Source organism: Leptonychotes weddellii, chromosome 14, assembly GCF_054177405.1.
Source record: "Leptonychotes weddellii isolate Sample4059 chromosome 14, ASM5417740v2, whole genome shotgun sequence".
In the NCBI taxonomy this organism is placed as follows: Eukaryota; Metazoa; Chordata; class Mammalia; order Carnivora; family Phocidae; genus Leptonychotes; species Leptonychotes weddellii.
The window spans coordinates 73,997,706-74,017,587 of NC_138382.1; the positions used below are offsets into that span (position 1 = coordinate 73,997,706).

Genomic DNA, 19,882 nt, shown 5'->3' on the forward strand with positions numbered 1-19,882 from the left:
GCAGCCCGCAGCCCCAGAAACCAGAATGGGGGTGTCATGTCAAACTGCTGAACCTCCCTTCCCATGACGTGGAGAAGAAGCTTCGCTGGGGAAAAAACCTCAAAAAAAAAAAAAAAAATTAGGGCATTAACATCATTCCACCCAAAACATTGTTTTTCATTAAATGTCAATAATTTAAGGTAGAACCTCTCTCCTGTGGAGATGAAAGTGCCAAATGGTTGTCTCAGCAGTGTTGGGGGTGGAGGGGATGTGTATGCACATCATTCTCAAGGCCTAGAGGACACACGACCCCTGGCTTCTGGGCTTCTCTCCAGCAATCTACGGGTAGAGACCCTCTGGGTATGTGTAGGTGGGGGCCAGCCATGTTGGGGTTATGGGTAGGAGCTGGTCTGAGTGCAAATTAAGGTCAGTGTTGGGGTCCAGCTGCTGTCTAGAAAGGCTGTTATGACCAACAAGAACTAGGTGCTGCGGTTAGGGTCTCCATGTTAGGGAACGGAGCAAGGGATTTGAAATGGCCCCCTACAGTCTCATTGATTCCTGTATCCTGGAGGTTCCTCCTTGCCTCCAGCCCCACTGGAGTGGCCCATTGTCCCACCTGGGATTCCAAGTCCTGGAAACAGGACGATAGAATTCCTTTCCCGCCTGCACTGGGAAGAGGGAGAGTAGATTCGGGATATCCCTTCTGCCAGGGCACCCCAATTAATGCTGAGGAGTAGGGCAGGAGGATACACTGAGAAAACCAGGTTCTCCCGGGTGGGGGATACCAGCACCATCGCTGAAACTGGCCCAAGCCCCACTCCGCAGCATTTTGGGTCATTTTCAGTCCCCAGCGGAATGGGGGTCAGTAACAGGTGACCTGGGCTCAGCCCCGGCAACACCCAGCTGCCCCCCCACAACTCCTGAACCCCCACTTTTGAGGAAATAAACGAATAAGTAAACCCCACTATCTCCGAAGGTTTGTCTTTAATGAAAAGGATTCGTTTGTCCAAGTTGTTTCCAAAGCCGAGGCGATTGCCCGGCTGGAGCGCATCATTCTCGACGCTTCTCCGACTCCTCTGACTCCTGCTGCGGCTGGAGGAGGCTCAGCCCATCGGTCCGTCTGGAGGGGCTGGCGGGAGGGGTCGGTTTATTTGGGATTTAGGGGTTGGTTTAGGCTTTTTTGTTTGGGGGGCATTGGTGGGGGCTAGGTTAAAACCAATTCAAAACGAATTAGCGAGCGCGTTCCGCCGGCATCTTCTTTCGCCCCCGACTTGCTGCGGCTCGGGCCGAGGGCGGGCTCCCCGGACCACAGTCATGCCCCGCCGCGGCGTGCCACCTTCGTTCCCGGCCGAAATTTGAAAAAGGGAAAAACGACGCGATCGACTGGAGGCCCCCGCCAGCCACGACTGGTCACCCGCAGAGGAGGAGGAGAAGGAGGAGGACGACGACGACGAGGATGAGGATGGCGGCGCTGGTGGCAGGGACCGGCGTCCCTCTTTTGCGCTCTCGGCTGGGGCCGCGATCCTCGCGCTGGGGCCAGCCAGCCGCCTCCCCGAGGGGTCTCGCCCGCGCCGAGCTCGGTTCCTGCGGCTTCCGCCCCTGTTGCGCCCGGAGCTCAGCCACAGATGTCCAGCCACAATTCTCGGTTGGCCGCAGACTCGTACAAGAATTGCGTTTGGACAATCAGTGGCGAAGCCCCCGAGTTCGGGGCCCCGGTTTCCTGCGTGCGGGCTTCCGCTTGGCTCCTTAAAAGCGCCGGACCAGGAGATCTCCGGAGCTGCGCGTCCGACTACCTCGCAGACGCTCAGCGGTCGCGGCCCATCCCGCGGTAAGGTGGACGAGCAAGCACGCGGATCCCGACCCTGCGTGGGGATCCCCATCGCCCCTGGCGTGTGTCTCCTTCGATCGCGGCCCGGGGTCCCTAGAGTAGCCCGCGTTGGGTCTCTGCGCCGCCCTGAGTCGGGGGAATCTCCTCTGTCAGGGCCGGGGAACCCCAACTCCCCTCTCCCCGCCCCCAGCCTGGGCTCCCCGGGCTCGCCGGGAATCCGGAAAGCAGGGGCCCGAGGCCGGGTCGCGTTTCCGAGCCCGGGGTGCGGGCTGCTGGACTCGTGGGGTCCCCGCCCCCGCCCAGCCCCGCACGCACCGGCTCCGGCGCTCTCCGCTTCCCTGTGGCTGAGTCGCGGCCGGCGGTGGCGGTGGCGGCGGGGGCCCGGGCGGCGGGGAGCGCTGGAATGCGCCGCCGGGTCACCTGCAGCGCCCGGGGAGCCGGGCTGGGAGCCGGCGGGCTGGCGAGGCGCAGGGCTGAACCCGAGCGGGCGCCTCTGGCGGCTCGGGGCCGGGGCGGGCTTTTAGTGGGCCGCTCCAACAATACGGGCCTGGCGCGGAGAAAGGGGCTCGGCTGCAATTGGTACTGGATTTGAATAACGCCACGGGGCCATCAATGGTCATTGTGTCGGCGGGTAATGAATCTCCGCTGTCTCTCGGGCTGGCCAGGCAGCTGCAACCTGCGCTCAGGCAGCTCTTAAAGACATAGCGTGCCCCTCCCCGGGGGCGCCCCCCTCCCCTGCACCGGCCGGACCCCTCGCCCTCCCACCCCCACCCTGGGCCCTAGACTCCCAATGCCCCGCCTGCTCCCTTGACTGAACCATCGTCCCCTCCCTTGTCCTGGGCCAGGCACCCGCATCTCGGCGCTACACTCCCATGGACCTGACTCAGGCCCCCTGGCCTTGGCTGAGCTCCCCAGGAGTGCCCAGGGGACCCCAGAGTCTTTTCAGGCCCAATCCTGGCCTCCCATCTGCAGCTAACCTGAGGCCTCCGGAGCCCTCCTTCTTTAAGCTGCTGCCCTAGGGACTTCTATCTAGCTGGAGGGTGAGGGGGAACAGTGTGGAGGTCAGAGGGTCACCCCCTTAAAAGGCTCTGCTGAAGGATAAGGGAGGAGGGCATGCAGTCTCAACCCCCAGGCTGAAGATGCCATCTCCAGAGACCACACCCCCACTAGGGATCTGGAGACTGCCCTCTCCCCAGACCAAGGACAAGGGCTTGATTCCCAGGATACCTCCTGCAGGCTTCTGGATACCTCAGCTCTGGCAGGGGGCAGGGGGCGCATGGGGGTGGGGGAGCAGGGGGAGGGCGAGAGGGGCGTGAATGCTATTAATGCTTGTCTTGTCATGTCTCTTCCACTGGACAGCCCACTGTTTTGGGAGGCTTGGGGCTCTGTCTAGGTCTGATGTGCCTCCCACCCCCAGCCCAGCCAGGTCTGGCGCAGAGAAGGTTCTCAGTCAGCTGGGGGAATACATACCAGTTTCTCACCCGCAGAGCTCAGCCTGTCTTTCCCAGTGAAGCTCACACCCTGGTGGGGAGTGCGTGGCCATTCCACCCATACATCCTGCCTTCCTCCATCCACCCCAGAGATCCCCAGACACTCAGAGGACCCCTGTCACCACCCTGAAATCCTCTCCTCTCCCCACAGTTTGTGGGCCGCCTAACTACATGCACCCATTGGATTGTGATCATTGGTTTGTCTGTTCTCATCAGACAAGAAGTGGATCCTACTAATCTTCAGGCTTCTGGAGCCTAGTACAGTGCCCCCCTCCCATACACACACACCACCCATCATTGAATGTCCATGAATATCCACCGGTGGCTTAAATATGAATCACATACACTTCTTGGAGTTTCTTACAAAAAGTTGAAAAAAAATACGGCTTCTAGGGAGTAGTACTTGAAGTCAGGGTTTCGTAGAGAGAGAGCCCTGCTAACCAGGTCCCAATTCTCGGGAATGTGCCATCTGCTAATAATAATAGCCACAACAAAATGCTTGATGTGCCAAGCACTAAACGCTTTTAAGGTAGTATCCTGTGGACTGCTCACAACAACCCTGAGAAGTGGGTACTATTAGCAGCCCCACTTTACAGATGAAGAAACTGAGACCTGTGACAGTGATGTTGGTAGCCGCTAGCCGGCAGGCGATGGAGCCAGAGCCGGAGCTCAGGGCTGGGGAACTCACTGCCCACTGGTTTCCAGCCTTTACTCACCACAGCAGAGATACTGAGGGGACTTGTGGAAATGCATATGCAAAGTGGTAAGACCCACAAGACACCCGCGTCTTCTTACAACCCCAGCCCTGGCCCCGGCCCAGTCTGACAGGAACACAACCTTACTGGAGCTGGCCAGTGTGGTCTCTGCACTAGTGCCAAACTCCCAGGCCTTGTCGGAAAGCCACATTCTACAATCTAATCTACATTTTCCACCTCCGGGGTATGTCCGAGCTATTTAAAGCCATCAGTCCTGGGCAGAGAAGGGTCAATTGGCCTCATCCTCATCCTCAGGGAAACTGAGGAGCCAAGAAGGGTCTTATCACTTGCGAGTCATTGAAAAGATATTTCTGGAATGCCTACTGTGTGCTGGCGCGGGATTCAGCAATGGGCAGTGTCCCCCAGAGGCGACCAGCGGAGGAGGAGACCCCAGTCCCCTGGGAGTGGGGAGTTGGGCACTGTTCCAGGCAGGGGGCATGGCACGCCCCAAAGCTAAGGAGCAAGGAAGAACTGGGAGAGTGGGAAGGGAAGCACGGAGAGGAAGTGCCAGATAAAGCCGGGGTTGACCCTGCCGGGCCCTGTAGGACATTGGGAGGATTTGTGATTTTATCCTAAACACAGTGGGAGTCCTGGAGGGTCTGACACATTCAGATTTACATTTTTAAAGGTTTGCTGGGGCTGTTGTGTAGAGAATGGGGGTGGGGCTGGGGAGGGGGCAAGCTGGATGACAGGAGACCCATTGAGCTACTATTGCCAGTTTGCAGGTGACAGCTGGTGTTGGCCTGGGATTAGGGGATGGCCGAACAGGGTCCCAAACTGTGTCCTTGACAGGCAGGTGACCTCAGGTCGCCTGGCAATGAGTAACATTTAGTGACTATCTGAGGTGTACTCTGTGTGCTGGAGCGGGGGGGCAGGGCGAAGAGAAAGATGGACCGTCTGCTGTTACCTCTCCAGAAGTATCCATTCACTGGACAGGTGGACAGACACACAAATAGCCGGCCAGCCCCCGTGAAAGGAGCAGGAAACTCTCTAACTGAAATATTAGCAGAGCTATGGGGGATTATAGACCAAGCAATTCATTCCAACAGGACCTGAGGAATCTTCTGGAAGAGGCAGCATTACTTTGGGCAAGTGAATTCCAATAGACTGAACTGAAATCTAGTTATTGCCTCTGTGAAATGGGGCCATTATGCCTGCCCTGCCTCCTTAGAGATGGTTGTGGTGTTGGGAGAGTCCAAACACACACCTTGCATTTGCTTGCAGTGAGATTTTATCATTGCCTCCTAACACAGACACACACACACACACGCACACACGGATACATGTTCAGGCTCATGCATGCATTCAGCTATTGTAATTTCTGCTCTACCTTCTCCCTTATTAAGACCAACACAGGGGCGCCTGGGTGGCTCAGTTGGTTGGGCATCTGCCTTCGGCTTAGGTCATGATCCCAGGGGTCTGGGATCGATCTCCGCACTGGGCTCCCCGCTCAACAGGGAGGCTGCTTCTCCCTCTCTGTCTCCCTCTCCCTCTGTGTGCTCGCTTTCTCTCTCTAATAAATAAATAAAATCTAAAAAAAAAAAAAAAAAAAAGACCAACACATCAGGAAGGAGGTGACAAAGTTGTCCACACTGCCCATTAAGCATGCCCTATCCCCCAGGACTGCCCCCAAACACTGCCCAGCACAAAGGACGTGCTCAGTAAACGCCTATTGAATGAATGACTGAATGGGTGCTTTATTGGAGGAATAATTAAATGAATAGGTGGATGGACAGACAGATGATGAAAAAACAGATGTTGGGACACTTGGATGGAAGATGAATTGAGCGCCTGGATGCATGAATGTAGCCAATCAGCTGAGGTTCTAGATGCAGATCAGGACATGTTGCTGTGTGAGGGCTCAGTGAAGGAGGCTCTAAGAGGCTTCACGAAGCAACCTGGTCTCTGCGGTTCAGAACCCTGTCCAAGATGTGCAGCAGGGCAAACGAGTGCCCACGGAGTGGCCTGGGGACCCGTCAGTCAGGTTGTACCTCCGGGCAGGATATTTCCAAACCTGGAATCCTGTCCCCAAATACTGCTGTCAATCCCCGTTTCAGGCTGGCCTGGGATGGAGCAAAGAGCCCTGCCCCCGCTCGTCGTGCCTCCCCAGGCCAGGCCCTGCCTGTACAGAGTTCTCGAAGAGCAGCCGAGATTCTTACACACTGATGACCAAGTGGCCTGCCTTCATAAATGAATTGCCAACCTGAGAATGTCCCCGTTCTCGGAAGATAACAAAGCGAGGCCACCGTCCCCACCCAGAGGGGACCCTAAGAACCCCTGCATAGCATGTGCCAGTTTATAAAAGATGATGTTCCTGGCTGGCTCAGTCAGTGGAGCGTGCGACTCTTGATCTCGGGGTCTTGAGTTCAAACTCCACGTTGGGTGTAGAGCTTACTTAGAAAAAGTTCCTCTGCAGGAGATGAGAAGGCAAGGAAGCTTTCCCAACCCCCCTGGGTTGCTTCATCCCATCACTTGTGCTCTTGTCTTCATCACACTTACCGCTCTGAAAGCCTGTCCTTCACCGGCTGTCTTATTTGTCCACTAGAATGTGAGCCCTATGCGGGCAGCGATCACGTCCTGTCCGTTGTTCTATCCCCGGCACCTAGAACAATGCCTGAGTCTTAGATGGTGCTAAATTTGATTAAATGCCCAGTAAAGGGATAAATAGATGGGTGCATGGATCATTGTAATCCAGTCAACAGCCACCATTTATTAGCACTGGCTCTGGGCTGAACACTTTTCATGATCCCTACAGGTTTGTGAGAAATGCCACCACTCACCCCATTTTACAGATCAGAAACCTGAGGCCTGCAGAGAGGAAGCCACTTCCCCCAGGTACAGGGCTACTGAGTGGCAGAGCCAGGTTTTAGACCCGAGTCTGTCTAACAGCAAAGCTCACGTTGGCAACCATGATACCTGATACTCTGTCACCCCAGCACCCAGTGAGCTTAGAGCCATTGGAAGTAAAGAGTTCGGACGGAGACATATTGTCTGATTCCATTTATAGAAATATCCAGAATAGGCAAATCTATAGAGACAGAAAGCAGATTAGTGGTTGCCTAGGATGGGAGGCAGGGAGAGTTGGGAGGGAAGGGGGAGTGAAGGCTAATGGGCACAGTGATTCTTTTGGAGATGATGAAAGTGTTCGAAATTGATTGTGGTGATTGCACAACTCTGTGAACGTACTAAAAACCATTAAATTGTACATTTTAAAAGGGCAATCGCATAGTGTGTGATTTATACCTCAGTAAAGCTGCTATTTTTTTTTTAAAGATTTTATTTATTTATTTAACAGAGAGAGAGAGAGAGAGAATAGTAGCGGGAGAGGGAGAAGCAGGCCTCCCACTGAGCAGGGAGCCTGACACGGGGCTCGATCCCAGGACCCCAGGATCATGACCTGAGCTGAAGGCAGACACCTTAGTAAAGACACTTAGTAAAGCTGCTCTAAAGGAGTTGGGTAGGGGCGCCTGGGTGGCTCGGTTGGCTATTTGGTTACTCGATTACTCGGTTGCCTTCGGCTCAGGTCATGATCCCAGGGTCCTGGGATCGAGCCCCGAGCCCCGTGTTGGGCTCCCTATTCAGCGGGGAGTCTGGTTCTCCCTTTCCCTCTCCTCCCCGCTCATGCGCTCTCTCTCTCTGTCAAAAAAATAAAATCTTTAAAAAAATAAAAAAGAGGGGCGCCCGGGTGGCTCAGTTGGTTAAGCGACTGCCTTCGGCTCAGGTCATGATCCTGGAGTCCCAGGATCAAGTCCCACATCAGGCTCCCTCCTCGGCAGGGAGTCTGCTTCTCCCTCTGACCCTCCCTCCTCTCATGCTCTCTCTCTCTATCTCATTCTCTCTCTCAAATAAATAAATAAAATCTTTAAAAAAATAAAATAAAAATAAATAAAAAAGAGTTGGGTAGGGGCACCTGGGCAGCTCAGTCATTCGAGGGTCTGACTCTTGGTTTCAGCTCAGGTCGTGATCTCATCCATCCTGAGATTGAGCCCCACGTGAGGCTCCACACTCAGAGGGGAGTCTGCTTGAGATTCTCCCTCCCTCCCCGTTCCTCCCCCCACTTGCACTCGCGCACTCTCTTTCTCTTTCTAAAATAAAAATAAATAAATCTTGGGCGCCTGGGTGGCTCAGTTGGTTGAGCGACTGCCTTCGGCTCAGGTCGTGATCCTGGAGTCCCGGGATCGAGTCCCACGTCCGGCTCCCTGCTCGGCGGGGAGTCTGCCTCTCTCTCTGACTCTCCCCCCTCTCATGCTCTCTATCTCATTCTCTCTCTCAAATAAATAAATAAAATCTTTAAAAAAAAAATAAAATAAATCTTTAAAAAAATAAATAAAAATAAAGAGTTGGGTAGAGGGGAGGGAGGTGGGGATGGGCAAAATGGGTGAAGGGGTGTGGGAGGTACGAGCCTCCAGTTATGAATGAGTAAGTCGTGGGAATAAAAGGCACGGCACAGGGGACACGGTTTACGATACTGTAATAGTGTTGTACGGTGACAGATGGTAGCTGCACTTGTGGGTATGGCCTAACTACGGAGACGTTGAATCACCATGTTGTACACCTGAAACTAATGTCGCAGTGCGTAACCACACTCAAATAAAAAATGTTTTTTATAAAAAGAGTTGGGGCCGGGGCGCCTGACTGGCTCAGTCGGTAGAACACGCAACTCTTGATCTTGGGGTCGTGAGTTCGAGCCCCACGTTGGGCACAGAGCTTACTTGAAAAAATAAAATAAATAAAAAAGGAGCTGGGGCTGAAGTGTCTCACCGTCATTTACCTGCCTGCTTGGCAAGTCACTTCCTGTCTCTGAGTGTCAGTTTCCTAACCAGTAAAATGGGAAAAATAAATGTCTCTTGGGCTTGACGCGAGCATTAAATGAGATAATAGTACACGTCATTATCCCCGTTTTGTCGAGGAGGAAACTTAGACCCAGAGGAAGCAAGTGACTTGGCCTGAAAATAGAGCTGGTGGGTGACAGGTGAGGGACTCACCAGGGGTCCCTTGGCGCTGCTTCTTTCAGCATTATGTAGACTGGATCAATGTCTGTGCACGCACCCACCCCACCACTCCCTTCCATTCTCCACCTTCTCTGGGGCTCTGAGTCTCCCCACTGCCCAAGCCCAGAGCACACCAAGGTAGTGAGGTTCCCCCCAGAGCATGGGACGCCCTCTCCCCAGCCCCCACCCTGCTCCCCTCCTGGGGCCATGATGCTGTCTTGCTTTTACTTGTAATAAAGAAAATATCTCAGCTACCCTTCCACAGTTGCTTGGCAACCCCAAAGGGGGGTGGGGGGAGCCAAGGGGAGGAGGGAAGGGGGAGGACTCTGGAGCCAATCTGGAGACAAAGAGTAGGATTTCGGTGACATGGAGCCGGTTCTTAGTGCTAACCTGGCCTGGCCGCGAGGCGGGTGGGGTGGGGGCTTCCTCCCACCCCAGCGGCTCACACCAATAAATATGCATTAGGGAAGTGGGCAGAGTTTTTCCCACAGACCTGAAAGGCCGCAGCTGACCTTTCTACCCCCTTTATGTACCAAAGTGACAGTCAGAGAGAGCAAAGAGCAGGACCCCCTGAGATGCCTCCCCCGTGGGCTTCGGACTTGGGGAAACTTTTCACCCTCCTCCTTCCCCTGGCCCCAGACCAGGTCACAGCCTCGCCCGCCCGGGGCCCCTGTCCCAGGGATTTCAGGTGGGAGTCCAGAGCGCCCAGCCCCAGGGGTGGCCTCAGGCCCTGTCCAGCCTTGGCGGCAGAGAGCCAGGCGTGAGGCCCTGTCCAGCCTGCAAAGGCGCTCCCTGCCTCCTGGGTCAGTCTCTGCCTGTGGCTTCCCATACTGTGCCCCTCCCCACCCCACCTCTGTAGGAGCCCCTTTCTCTGGTTCTCTGCCAGTCCCTTCCGCGGCCCCCTGCTCGTCTTCTCTTTCCCGGCCTCACCTCATGTCCCTCTTTTCCCACCACCCACTTCTCCATTCGGTTTCCCTCTTTCCCTCTTCTCCTTTGGGGTGGGCCCCTTCTTCCCCAGCCCCCCTACTTCTGCAGTGCCCCCCTTCGAAAACTAGCAAGTCCTGGGAGATGCCATTTCCCTGAAGTGAAGATGGCATTTGGGGGGGGTTGCAAAGGAGGGAGGGTGGGGGCGGTGATCTCTCTCCCTGGTGCCCTGGCTTGCTGGCCGTTGGCCGGGGGTGGAGAAAGTCCGCTCTGAATGGAGTCAGTGTAGAGACAGGAAAAGCAAACACCTCAGCCTGGGCCCTGCTGGCCCTGTTTGGGGGTGGAGGGGGGGCCTGGGCTCATCTCAGCCTCTCCCGGATCAGCCCTCTCCTGGCTTCCTGGACCCCTGGCCCACAGCATCCAGAAAGAAGGTGGGTTTAGGGGCTGCGGACAAGCCCTCTAGGAGACACCTTCACCGGAATCTTTCCCTGCCCCACTGCCCAACCCCCAGCCAGTGCCCTTCCTGCCAGGAAACCTTGTGTCTAGGGGAAGGACAGGCTGGCACCTGAGGGCCTGCTTGACCAGCCCTTCCAGCAGCGGGAACTGGGTGGGGAAGTCACCTTGTGCCAGAGCCGGCCCCAGCAGTGCCATCTGCCTCCCGGGCCGAGGGGACCCCAAGATGCTCTGCCCAGGTGAGTTCTCCTCTGGCCCCACAGCCAGACGGTGAGGGAGGGGGAGGCTGGGACCACCCCCCAACCCCCAAGAATCCAGGACATTTTCCATTGGACTGTCTCAGCCTCCGTCTGTGATGCATGTGTCGCTGGGACTTGGGCGAGGGGAGCCAAAGGGAAGGATGGCTAGAGAAGCTGGAGGTGAAGTCCGAGGTGGAGGGGAGACAACAGGGGCTGGAGTCTGGGGAGCAGGACTCCTGGGCTCCAAGCCAATTTTGTTACTAGACTTGTGGACTCACAGAGGCCCCTGTGATGGTCTCCTTTGAACACTTTGGATTCTAAAAGACTCTTGGAATGAGCTCAGAGAGGGGCAGCAACTCATCCTGGGCGACACAGCAAGTTGGCAGAGCTGAGCCTCAGACCCACGGGGCTCCCTTACGAGGCTGAGGGTAATACTGTTGGCGCTGTGGACACCACGCTGGGCCACCTCTCCTTCACTTTCCACGTATAATTTGGACCCTCTGGATTCAAGGGGTGGAGAGGGGCAGACTCCGAACAGCACCTCCCAGGGCCCCCTTCCCTTCCTGTCCTCATGGCCTGGCCGCGGAGACCTGGGCGGGGCACCATGCCCAGGGCTGGCCAACCCCTGCCACAATCTCTTCTGACTGCCCAGGAAGCTTGGTTGGTCTTTGCCTTACAAGTCCCAGAAAACAGGGCCCCCTTTGCTCTTGGTGTCCGACCATAAGACCCGCATGCTGTAATCAAAGTACAACCATTTCCTGGGAAGGAAGGTCAACAGCTGACTGCATGCCACCAAGTCCTAGCAGTGCCCACCTTGAGGTGTCCTGGCCGTTGGACTTGGCTGCACGGACCTTGCTAAATAGAAACCGGCAGCCCTCACAGAGTCAGGCGCCGTTCTAAGGCCTTCTAAGTAGTACACTGAATGGTCAGCACACTCCTACAAGGTGCGTTCAGTTTTACAGGTGGGAAAACTGAGGCACAGAATGTTGCAGGAACTTGTCCACCATGGACCTACTACCAGGAAAAATCAGAGCTAGGATTGGAACCCATAGCCTGGCTCCAGAGCCAGCAGCCCTTAAATGTTTCAGCCTGCTTCTAATGCCTAGGAGGTCTCGGCTAGAGGTCATTTGGTCCAATCCCCTGCATCTGTGTGTCTGCCGGGCCAACCTCTGTTCACAGACAAGAATCAATCTCGTTTTTTAAAAGCACCTGCTCCAAGGGTGGAATTCCCCCTGGGGGTAATCAGACATTTATTTATTCATAGCCTTCTGGCCGGGAGGAGAGGCCCTCCCACCCAGAACTCCCCAGGGTCCAGCTGCCTCCTTGCCTCTCTCCTCACTGCAGTGTAATCAGAAGTGAGCCAGCCCTGTCTTGCGTCTTGGTTGCACAGACTCCAAGCTGTGTGGCCCTGGACAAGTGACTCAACTTCTCTGAGCCTCAGTTATCAACTGTCAACTGGAGTTCATGATGCAACCTGCTTTGTGAGGTTGCTGAGAAGGAAATGATCAAAGGGGATGACAAGAGTGTAGTTTTCAGGGATCATTTCTATAGTTTGTTACTGGAGAAGTTTCTCTGAACCGTCTAGAGCCTCAGAAACCACAAGGAAGATGCAGCATTCTCTCTCAAGTGTGAAGCCAGCTCTTGGTGTGGCTTCTGCAACTGCCATTTGTCATCCATAATTGTCCTTCTCTTCCTTCGGGAGAGCAAGAGGGAGAGGATGGTGCAGAGTGGTCTCTGTAGTTTTAAAAAAAAAAAAAAAAGGTGACGGCCAGAAAGGGGTTAGTGATCACAGTGCCTGGCACCTGTGAAGTGCCCCGAACCAAAGGGGACAATACTTCTATCACCATATTGCCATCATCATCATGGAAATCCCTCTCCTTGCAAGATCAGAGCTTCATGCTTTCGGCCTTCTAGTTTATAGCCTCCTTATTACAGATAGGGAAACTGAGGCCCAGAGTGGGGAAGGACTGGTCCAGGGTCACGTGGCAAATTGGTAGCAGAGCAGGAAGCAGCTCTCAGGCCCCCTGGTCCCCCATGGGATCCCCATCCCTTCTCCTTGGCTCCCTCCCCAGTTCAGGCCCTCCTCTGGGGAGCGCAGGGTCGGGGTCCTGGCACCCAGTCCCGCCCAGGCAGGGCCGCCCGGGGCCAAGGAGAGAAGTGGTGGCGGTGCTTGGAGGAGTAGGCGCAATAGGCCAGCGCGTTCTCAGCCCTGGCTCTTTGTCTGCTGCTTTGTGATGGTAAGTGCTGCTCCTAAATCAGTTTTGTGACACCGTTATTGTTGCCCAGCGCGCAAAGAGTCTAAACTTTTCCCCTGAGGTCAAGAATGTGGCCGGTCCCCAAGCCGCCAGGAGCAGGGGCCTGGGTGGCTGGGGGTGGGGCTGGGGCCTCACCCCGAGCCGGGCGAGATGTGGAGGGGAGGGGGTCAGCGGGAACAAAACGCTTTGAAATGCCTCCTCTCCATCACTGCCAACATTGTCCGCTGCCCGCGGGGGGCCTGGCACCGCCTCGCCGGGGCTCCGGCCCCCAGCCCTGGCCAGGCCCGGCCCGGCATCTGAAAATGGACAGAAGGTTATTGTCCCCCTTCGCAGTCCTTTGTCTGCTCTAGTTCCAGATGTCTAGGCTGGGACCAGGGAGCTGACCCATGGTGGGCAGGGGGGAGAGGACAAAGGGGGAGAGCACGGGTCACTGCATCCTGAGGGGTCGTTCCCAGACCCTGAGATCCCACCCAGCCGCGGCCCAGTCACCTTCTGGGCTGTCTCAGCCCTGGGATTGTCCCTGTTCCCTTGTCCCTCCTCCCTCTCCCACCAGACCAGGTTCCTGCCTCAGGAGGGAAGGCCACAGGGGTGCAGGAGTTAAGAGCTGGATGCCTTGGGATCCCCGCAGCTCTATCTCAGTCATTGTGATCTTGGGCAAGTTGGATCCCTCTTGCAGCCTGCTGTCCCCATGGAGGTTCCACAGACCAGGGTTCATTGATTTACAAGGAGCGACAGAGCCCTCCTGTGTGGCAGCTCCATGCTGGGCGTGAGAGGGCACAGGCCTGGGCGGGCCACTCAGACCCTTCCAGATTGCGGTTAGTAGTCCTAACAGAGAGGGGTAATATCCCCCCCTCCCCCGTGTCGGGTACTGGGCCAACCATCTCACCTGCCTTATCTCATCCTTTTCACAACAAAATCAAGGGCGCAGAATATTTTCCAGCTTTGGACACTGAGACTGGGATGTCAAGTCAGTTGCCCAAAGCCGGGCTGCCGGAAACAGCAAAGCCGGGATTCTAGCCCAGGCTGACCCGCAGCCACCGACAGGAAGGATCTGCTAATAAACTCTTGGAAGGTATTGAGCACAGAGCCTGGCATGTCTCCAGGGCGCTGGTGGTGTAAACTCCACCCATCAGTTATCTATCCCATTCCACAGATGGCCCTTACCGGTGCCCAGACCCTGGGAGGGGGCGGGGCATTGGGGGTGGGAGGCAAGGAGCTGGGGGCGGGGAGCTGAAATAACACCACCACCAAGGGCTCGGATTCAGGGAACCGCCAGGGCAGCCCCGTTTCAAACCCCAAGTCTGTGCGGGCTTGGGCAAGCCGCTTAGACTCGCCACGTCTCCGTTTCCTCATCTGTAAAATGAAAATCTTCCCTGCTTCATGGACCGTTGTGAAAATTAAGTCAGAGAATACATTTAAAGCCCTTAGCCCAGCGCCTGGCACGCAGCAGGGGGTTCATGATAGCTATTATTAGTAGAAGTAGTAGTAGTATTCTGAATGGGGCTCTCATTTGGCCCTTTGAACCTTCTTACCTGGGGTCACCTGAGGACAAGGCTCCGTGGCGGGGAGGGGGTGTCTGGTTAGCAGTCGTTGAGGGGGGTGGGGATAGCAAGGCTCGGTCTTCTTGGGGTCTCTGGAAGTCTCTCACCAGGCTGCTTCCGGAGGCGGGGGGGCAATGGAGAAGGGAGCTGGGCCCACAGGAGTTAACAGCCCGCAGGCCCCGGACCAGCCAGGCTGCCACGCTGCAGCCACAGCCACGGCCACGGTTTCAGCTGGGGAGCCAGGGCTGCTCCCTGATGGGCAAAACAGCTGGCTGCCCGGGGAAAGCAGCTGGCCTAGCCGCAGCTTCCTGCGGACTGAGGCAGAACCTCAGAGGAGGCTAGCTCCCCATCTGGGGTCCTGGGAGACCCGGGCATGGCCAAGAGGCAGAGGGTGGGCCTCTGGAGTGGGTGTGGGCGTGGGCGTTGGGTGGGACCCCTGGAGATGAGGGGGTGTGGGCAGATCCCTGGAGCCGAGACCAAAGCAAGCAGCATGGACAGAGTGACTCCAGCTGGGCGAGGGGTCTCAGCCTCCCCTCAAGGAGGAAAGATGAGGGGCAGGGGAGCCGATGGGGGCCAAGCCTGCACACGGCCCTGGGTCCTCTTGGAACGGGACTTGGAACCTGAGCTAGGAAGGAACCCAGGCGGGTCTCCTGGATTCCTATATGCTGAGCTGCACCCAGGACCAGGAGCAGGGCATGGGCTCCTCCTCTGGGCAGGAGGCTGGGCTCCCTTGACCACAAAGCAGGACAGGGGCCCAGAGAGCCCCCAACCCAGGAGACGTGAAGCTGGCAGCTGGTAAGAGCTCCATCCACGCATTCTCTCCGCCGTGGGCCCCTGTTCCTAGCTTGCTTGGCTGCTAGGCTGTGAGGACCCCCAAACTTGGGGCTCTGTCTGGGCCCCAGGGTACCTCCAGGCTGCCCCCGCCCATGGGCAGAGAAGGAGCACCTGAGACCTCACCTGAGGTTGGGCAGGATAGGCAGAGGGTTAAACGGGTATAGCCAGAGGCAACTGAACCAGAGCCGCCTGCCTGGGCTCCTGGCCCCCAAGCCCCACAGGCCAGACACCCCTAATTTCTTCCTGACTAAGGGGGCTTCTCCAGCCCACCTTCCTAACCTCCAGGAAGAAGGGGTTGGCCCCTACCTTGGGTGTGCCAGCCTCAGCGCCCCCCTCCCTGATGAAAGCCACCCTGCAAAGCCTTTGCCAGTGGGCAGGCCTTGGAGCAGAGGCTGGGGGCGGGGCAGGAGGGCGGGGGGTGGGGTGGGGAGAAGGCGCAGGGGAGGGGGACAATTCTTCCTGGGTCTCTAGCTCCCGAATCCAGACGAAAGCCTGAGGCGCTGGCGCCACCCCCTGGCTCTGGCCAGAACCACAATGGCTGAGAGATGGGAGTGAAGATGCTGTGTTTTGGGTGGGGTGGGGGTGACCCACAGCCTAGTTAGATGATGGTTCAGGGGTGGTCTACCTATTCAGCCAGATGGGCCCAAACCATCATTTTTTCCCAGGCATATAATCTACATGGCCTGGCCATGGGTCCCAGAGAACAGCGGCTTCAAACCAGCCTGCATCACAATCACCTGGAAGCCTTATTGGTTTAACCTCTGCTCCCACAGCTTCTGACTCACTAGGTGTGAGGAGGGGCCTAGGAATTTGCATTTCTAACAATTTCCAGGTGAGGCTGATGCTGGCTGGTCCAGGGACCATGTTCCGACAACCCCGCTTCAGCGTTTCTGTGAATTTGGCCCAATATTATCGCTGTAGAGCAATCTTTTTAAGACAAATCACATCACTTCTCTGCTTACCCCCTCCAGTGTCTTCCTATTGCGCTTAAAATATAGATAGATATATCCAGGGGCGCCGGGGTGGCTCAGTTGTTAAGCGTCTGCCTTCGGCTCAGGTCATGATCTGGGGTCCTGGGATGGAGCCCCGCATCGGGCTCCCTGCTCCGCGGGAAGCCTGCTTCTCCCTCTCCCACTCCCCCTGCTTGTGTTCCCTCTCTCGCTGTGTCTCTCTCTGTCAATAAATAAATAACATCTTAAAAAAAAAAAATCCAAACTCCTGTCTCAGCTTCAAGGCCCTAGTTGATCCTCACCTCTTTCCACCCTCCCCTTGCTCACTGGGCTCCAACCGCTGGCTTCCTGGCTTGTACCCCCCGCAGGACCTTGGCCCAACCTGTTCCCTCCCTGTGGAACACTCTTCCCCCAGAACTGCCGTTGGCTGGCTCGCTTGCACCCTGAAAGAGATCCACCTACTCTTCTACTCAATGTTGCCTCCCACCCCCAGCAGCTCTCTGTTCTTCTTAACTGGTTTTATGTTGTTAACAGCATTTACCCTTCTTGGAAACTATCTCGTAATTTATCAGTTTGCTTGCCTGCTCCCTGTCTGTCCCCTCACAGGAATGTGAGCACCCTAGAGGCAGAGGGGCACCTTCTACCTGCACATGTAGTGAGTATGTGCTCAATAAATACTTGCCGAATTAACGGGATTATATAGGATGCCATGTCAGGGTATGTGCCCCCGACATGACATGTGGAAGGTTTTCCATGAGAAGCAAGTTTCAGCGGACACTGGAGGGCCTGTAGGAGCTGGCCAGAAAGACCAGTTCAGGCAGAAGGAAGCAAAAAAAAAAAAAAAAAAAAGGATGTGGGACGGTCCTAAAGCATGGAGTGTTCGGGAAACTGTAACTTGTCTAAATTGGCTTGAGCAGGAGATTAAAGGGGAAGGGAGAGGTGGGGGAGGCGAGAGGAGTTGGAGAAGAGTCACGCAGGCCATTGCAGGGCCTCGGTGCTCCCAGTGGGCAGTCCCTGAAGGGTGTTAACCGCAGACATTTAGAAAGGGTGGCTGAAGGCAGAATGGTTTCTAGGGAGAACACGTCGGGGGCAGGTCTCTGGGAGACGCTGTGGGCCCCATGAGTGGTCCTGGTGCCCTGAGCCAGGCGAGTGGCAGTGTGGAAGGAAAGAGGTGGCCACGTGCAAGAGATACTGAGGAGGCGGGCCTGCCCAGACAAGGTGATGGAGTGGGCTGAAAGAGGGACCTGTCACTGGGGACACGGGCTCTCCAGCTCGAGGGACCTGGTGGCCGAGGTGCCGTTCTCTAGACTGGGGAGGCCAACAGAGGGGGAGCATGTTTGGGGGAAAGGTTGGGGTTCTATGTTGAACAGGTGGAATCTTGGGGCGCCTGGCTGGCTCAGTTGATAGAGCATGTGACTCTTGATCTCAGGGTCGTGAAGTTGAGCCCCACACTGCGTGTAGAGTTTACCTAAAAAAAAAAAAACAACAACCAAGAACAGGTGGAATTGGGGTCCAAATGGGCGGTGGAGACAGTCGGTTTTCCAGAAAGACAGAGTGGCCCATGTGGCCAGGTGCTGAAGGGAGCCCTCTGGATGAGGAGGCAATGAGCGTTGAGGGGAGTGGCCAGGAGGACCCTGGTCTTAGCAGGAGCAGTTCGGCTAGAGCAGCCTTGGTGTGTGTCAAGCCATGATGGGAGATGAGGAAGGGAGACCTGGAGCAGGTTCGGGAGGGAGAGAGAGATAAGGATGTGGCTGTTTTCTTATTTTAAGCTGGGGGAGATTTAAGTCCTTTGGAATGTCAAGGAAGCACCCAGAAGAGAGGAAGGCTGATGATCCAGGAAGGGCAAGGGGATGGCATTTGGAGCTTCGGGGCTGTTCCACCGTGAGGAGGGTGAGGAGGGGGCGCCTCTTCCCTTATACCAGGCAGTGAGAGCTGAGGCAGGCTTGGCGGAGGCTGGGACGCTGGAAATGAGAGCTCCCAGGTGAGGGTTCTCTTTTCTCCAAAAAGTAGCAGGGAGATCCTTGCTGGAGTGGGGGCTTCAGAAGCTGGGACGTGCCACAGAGAGGGGGCAGGAGCAAGGGAAACTGGCCCGTTGGGCCTGGCGAGAGTCCAGTTGAGAGTGGAAATCCTGAGTCAGCAGTAGTCCCACCGTGCTGAAAAGTAAGACGGTTATAGGGTTTTCCTGGGCAGGGATGATGGGAGACCCCCACGGGCAAGGGAGTCAGTGACAGGATGGGTCACTGGATGGACTGGGGAAGGAGGAAGGGGACAGTGGGAGGTGTGAATGCATTCAGAGGAGGAGAAGGAGATTTGAGGCCAGAGAAGAATTTGGAAGCCCCTGTGACCAATAGGATGGGCAGAGGCTCTGGGATGACTCAGGGATGGGTCAGGTGGGGCATACTGCTTGGCTTTAGAAATGGAATCCCCATTCTGGGGATGGGAGTGCCTTCTGGCCAGAGGCTACCATGCAAGGGAATGGACTCTTCTGTGAGGCCTCAGACCTTTCATTGCAGGGCCACTGGCCACCAAAGCTTTGACTGGGGCCTGGTGGAAGCTTAGGAGCCACGCTGAAGACCAGGACTCCCGGGTTCAATGCCCCCACAGGCTGCCCCGTCACCAGGCAAGTCCACTCCTTGCTGGTTCCCCATCCCTCCCCTCCCAGCAGAGATAGTGTGCACAGACTTAGCCCTCTTCTCTGACCCTGGGAAGAGCCTGAAGGGAGACCCAAAGCTGCCATAGGAACATAGGCCTCCAGGTGGGTGTGGGGGGGTGAATGGAAGGGGAACCTGGCTTCTCCAGTCCTGTCTTCGCCTCAGCAACTCTTTCCGGGGTCATGCTCCATGCAGAGAGAAGCGTCCAGTGCGTTCATTCTCCTTGCAAACCCATCCAGATGAGGACAAGAGGCTCAGGGAAAGTGGCCTGTCTGGGATCACAGCAGATACTGAGCTGGAACCGGCTTGGGGCCTTCAGGCCCCTCCCTTTCTGCCCTCTCCTTAAGGGAGGCTGGAGCCCCCTTCCCATCTCAGCAGGGGCCTCAGGACCCCGATTCTGCCCCAGGGGAGGCTGTCCTGCTTTGGACAGGGCTGGGTCAAGGTGCGGGCTCCGTGGTGCCCCCTGGACCTACACTCCGCCTGAAAGTGGGCTTTGCTCTCTTAAAGGGCCAGAGCAGCGCCGGCGCTGGCGGCGGAGGCGAGGACGACGGCACGCGGAGGACGCCAGGCTCGGGACGAAGCTGGATGGCGCGCCCAGGTCCGGGGGACCCCCTCCCGCGCCCCCCCACCCCCGCCCGAGCTGTCACCGCGCAGGTCTGCGAAGTTCCGCGTGGGTCCGCCAGAGGGCGCCCGGGGGCGGAGGCGGGGCGGGAGCGGGGAGCCGGGCAAGGGCTGCGGCCGGTCGGTCCCGCCCCGCGGGCTGCGGCTCAGGTCCGAGGGTCGGATGCGAGGCCGGGGAATCCGGACTCAGGGGCGTCGGACGCTCGGTAGAGCCGGATTCCGGGGGCTGAACTCACCAGGCTTCGGAGTGGAGCGTTCTCAGGCGCCGGAGCGGCTCGGATGCCGTCCCCCCGGACCCTCCCCTCGTCCCCCGTTTCCCCCGCCGGCGTCCAGCCGGGAGGGGGCTGCCCCTGGGTCGCGCGTGGGGCGGG

General features: G+C 56.9%; 1 long non-coding RNA gene and 1 other non-coding gene across 2 annotated transcripts; one reads left to right on the forward strand and one right to left on the reverse strand.

Annotated features, from left to right (window-relative positions):
- Positions 1-11,870: 11,870 nt before the first annotated feature.
- On the reverse strand, positions 11,871-19,820 carry LOC145717138 (uncharacterized). Its single transcript, XR_014140177.1, has 4 exons — positions 19,748-19,820; positions 14,447-19,162; positions 13,050-13,210; positions 11,871-12,393 (listed from the first exon to the last, which is right to left on the reverse strand). It is a non-coding gene; the product is annotated as an uncharacterized LOC145717138 (long non-coding RNA).
- Positions 12,179-12,391, forward strand: LOC115944540 (small nucleolar RNA U3). The gene has a single exon (XR_004079070.1). It is a non-coding gene; the product is annotated as a small nucleolar RNA U3 (small nucleolar RNA).
- Positions 19,821-19,882: the final 62 nt, after the last annotated feature.